At 49.4% G+C, this 4,665-nt stretch overlaps 1 pseudogene; it reads right to left on the reverse strand.

Moving 5' to 3' along the window:
- On the reverse strand, positions 2,691–3,111 carry LOC109224643 (annotated as a pseudogene).

The following is a 4,665-nucleotide window of genomic DNA, read 5'->3' on the forward strand; positions in this document are numbered from 1 at the left end:
GAACCAAAATACGAGCCCGATACCAACACGTTCTAATCAAATTACATTTCCAATTTCCTTAAATATTTTTCAGAAAATAATTTTACTCAAAAATTCATTCCTCGGGCTTGGGACCTCGGAATTCGATTCCGGGCATACGCCCAAGTCCCATATTTTCCTACGGACCCTCCGGGACCGTCAAATCACGGGTCCGGGTCCGTTTACCCAAAATGTTGACCGAAGTCAAATTTATTCATTTTAACACAAAAATTTAGCATATTTCACAGAATTTCATATTTAAGCTTTCCGGCTATGCGCCCGGACTGAGCACGCAAAACGAAGCGATTATAAATGAGGTTTTCAAGGCCTCGGAAGCACAGAATGGGTAAGAAAACAGGTGATGGCCCTTTGGGTCGTCACATTCTCCACCTCTAAAACAACCGTTCGTCCTCGAACAGACAAAAGAAAGAAGTACCTGAGTCGGAGAAAAGATGAGGATAACGGCTCCGCATATCAGACTCGGACTCCCAGGTCGATGCCTCAGGGGGCTGACCTCTCCACTGAACACGAACAAAAGGAAATCTCTTGGATCTCAACTAACGAACCTGCCGGTCTAGAATAGCTACCGGCTCCTCCTCATAAGACAAGTCCTTGTCCAACTGGACAGTGCTGAAATCTAACACGTGGGCTGGATCGCCGTGATACCTCCAAATCATGGACACATGAAACACTGGATGCACGACTGATAAGCTCAGCGGCAAAGCAAGTCTATAAGCCACCTCTCCCACTCGATCAAGAATCTCAAACGTACCAATGAACCTAGGGCTAAGCTTGCTCTTCTTCTCAAACCTCATCACGCCTTTCATAGGCGACACTCGGAGCAATACCCGCTCACCAACCATAAATGCCACATCTCTAACCTTGCGGTCTACATAACTCTTTTGCCTAGACTGAGCTGAATGAAGCCTATCCTGAATGATCTAGACCTTGTCCAAGGCCTCCTGAACCAGATCCGTACCCAACAACCGAGCCTCTCCCAGCTCAAACCATCCAACCGGAGACCGACACCGCCTACCATATAAAGCCTCATAAGGAGCCATCTGGATGCTCGACTGGTAGCTGTTGTTGTAGGCAAACTCCGCTAAAGGCAAGAACTGATCCCACGAACCTCCAAAGTCAATAACACAAGCTCGGAGCAGGTCCTCCAAAATCTGAATAGTCCGCTCAGACTGCCCGTCCGTCTGGGGGTGAAATGCTGTGCTCAACTCAACCCGTGTACCCAACTCTCGCTGAACTACTCTCCAGAAGCGCGAGGTAAACTGCGTACCCCGATCCGAAATGATAGATGCCGGCACACCATGAAGGCGAACGATCTCCCAGGTATAAATCTCAGCTAATCTCTCGGATGAATAGGAGACTGCCACAGGAATGAAATGCGCTGACTTGGTCAGCCTATCAACAATGACCCATACTGCATCGAACTTCTTCCGAGTCAACGGAAGTCCAGTAACAAAATCCATAGTAATCCGCTCCCACTTCCACTCGGGAAGCTCAATCCTCTGAAATAAACCACCAGGCCTCTGATGCTCGTACTTAACCTGCTGACAATTCAAACAACGAGCCACATATGCTACGATATCCTTCTTCATTCTACGCTACCGATAATGCTGTCGCAAATCCTGATACATCTTCGCGGCGCCCGGATGAATAGAGTACCGGGAGCTATGGGCCTTCTCCAATATCAACTCTCGGAGCCCATCCACATTAGGCACACATACTCGACCCTGCAATCTCAAAACTCCATCGTCATCCAAGGTAACCTGCCTGGCACCTCCGCACTGCACCGTGTCTCTAAGGACACACAAATGGGGATCATCATACTGCCGATCACGGATACACTCCAATAATGAAGAACGAGCGACCGTGTAAGCTAACACACGACTGGGCTCCAAAACATCCAGTCTCACGAACTGACTGGCTAAAGCCTGAACATCCAAGGCAAGCGGCCTCTCACCGACCGGAATATAAGCAAGACTGCCCATACTAGCTGACTTCCTACTCAAAGCATCAGCCACCACATTGGCCCTTCCCGGGTGATATAAGATGGTGATATAATAATCCTTCAATAAATCCAACCACCTCCTCTGCCTCAAATTCAACTCCTTTTGCTTGAACAAGTACTGAAGACTCTTGTGATCCGTGAACACCTCACATGCCACGCCATACAGATAATGCCTCCAAATCTTCAATGCGTGAACTATGGCTGCCAACTCCAAATCATGAACCGGATAGTTCTTCTCATGAATCTTCAACTGCCTCGAAGCATAGGCAATGACTTTGCCATCCTGCATCAACACTGCTCCAAGCCCAACACGGGAAGCATCACAATAGACTGTATAAGGCCCTGAACCTTTGGGCAAAACCAACACCGGTGCCATAGTCAGAGCTATCTTGAGCTTCTGAAAGCTCACCTCGCACTCATCCGACCATTTGAACTGGGCACCCTTTTGGGTCAATCTGGTTATCGGGGCTGCAATAGATGAAAACCCCTCCACGAACCGTCGATAGTAGCCTGCCAACCCCAAGAAACTCCGAATCTCTGTAGCTGATGCTGGTCTAGGCCAGTTCTTGACTGCCTCAATCTTCTTTGGGTCCACCTGAATACCCTCTGCTGATACAACATGACCCAGAAATGCAACTGAACCCAACCAGAATTCACACTTCGAGAACTTAGCATATAGCTGACTATCCCTCAGAGTCTGAAGAACCACTCTAAGGTGCTGCTCGTGCTCCTCCTGGCTGCGGGAGTATAATCAATATATCATCAATGAAAACTATCACGAATGAGTCCAAATAAGGCCTGAACACTCGGTTCATCAAGTCCATAAAAGCTGCTGGGGCATTTGTCAACCCGAATGACATAACCAAGAACTTATAGTTCCCGTACCGAGTGCGGAAGGCTGTCTTAGGGACATCGGATGCCCTAATCCTCAACTGATGGTAGCCAGATCGCAAGTCAATCTTGGAAAATACCCTGGCACCCTGAAGCTGGTCGAACAAATCATCAATCCTCGGCAGCGGATACTTATTCTTGACTGTAACCTTGTTCAATTGCCGGTAATCAATACACATTCTCATTGACCCATCCTTCTTCTTGACAAATAACACCGACGCACCCCAAGGTGAGACACTAGGTCTAATGAAACCCTTCTCAAGCAAATCCTGCAACTGTTCCTTTAACTCCTTCAACTCCGGCGGGGCCATACGATATGGCGGGATAGAAATGGGCTGAGTGCCCGGAACCAGATCAATGCAGAAATCAATATCCCTGTCGGGTGGCATACCCGGCAGGTCTGAAGGAAAAACATCAGGGAACTCACAAACAACGGGCACAGAATCAATAAAGGGAGCCTCAGCACTGGAATCACGAACATAGGCTAAATAGGCCAAACACCCCTTCTCGACCATACGCCGAGCCTTCACATACGATATAACACTGCGGGTAGAATGACCAGGAGTCCCTCTCCACTCCAAACGAGGCATACCCGGTAAAGCTAAGGTCACAGTCTTGGCATGACAGTCCAAGATAGCGTGATAGGGTGATAACCAGTCCATCCCCAATATAATATCAAAGTCGACCATATCTAAAAGCAACAGATCTACACGAGTCTCCAGACCCCCAATCACCACAACACAAGAACGATGGACTCGATCAACCACAATAGAGTCACCCACCGGTATAGACACATAAACAGGAATACCCAATGCATCACTAGGCATGATCAAATACGAGGCAAAATAGGATGACACATACGAATACGTAGACCCCGGATCAAACAACACTGAAGCATCTCTATCACAAACCAGAACCGTGCCTGTAATAACTGCATCTGAAGCCTCAGCCTCGGGCCTGGCCTGAAGAGCATAACATCGGGGCTGGGCCCCACCACTCTGATCTACCTCTCTGGGTCGGCCTGCTGCTGGCTGGCCTCCACCTCTAGCGGCCTGAGCTCCACCTCTAGGACCTCTACCTCTACCTCTAGCACCTCTACCCCCACCCCTAGCTGGCTGGGAAGGCTATGGAACACCTGGTGCCTGAACCATGGCACGAGAACCCTAATGCTGAGAGCCACTGGCACGCGAGGGCAAAACCTAGAAATGTGACCCGTGTCACCACAAGTAAAACAAGCCCTCGGCTGCTGGGGACCCTTCGACCTGAATGACCACCCTGGAAACTCTGAAGTAGTGGTGCACTAATAGGTGCTGGTGGTGCACTGAAGGACTGCTGATCGGAATACTGCGTCTGAGGACCACGGCTACCAGAAGCACCGTGAGAAACCTGAAGAGCCGACTGAAAGGGCCTAGGAGGATGACCCCTATCATACGAATCTCTGCCTCCAGACGAGGCACCACTGAATCGGCCTGACTGACGGGGTCTCTTGTCTGCCCTATGACCACCCCCTTGTGACAATACCATCTCAATCCTCCGGGCCACATTGGCCGCCTCCTGAAAGGATATATCACCCCAGCCTCTCTAGCCATCTGGAGACGAATAGACTGAATGAGTCCATCAATAAACCGTCTCACTCTCTCCCTCTCAGTGGGAAGTATAACAAGAGCATGGCGAGCCAAATCAATAAACCTGGTCTCGTACTGGGTGACTGTCATGGATCCCTGCTGGAGACG

Source organism: Nicotiana attenuata, chromosome 3 (genome assembly GCF_001879085.1).
Source record: "Nicotiana attenuata strain UT chromosome 3, NIATTr2, whole genome shotgun sequence".
NCBI classification, from domain to species: domain Eukaryota; kingdom Viridiplantae; phylum Streptophyta; class Magnoliopsida; order Solanales; family Solanaceae; genus Nicotiana; species Nicotiana attenuata.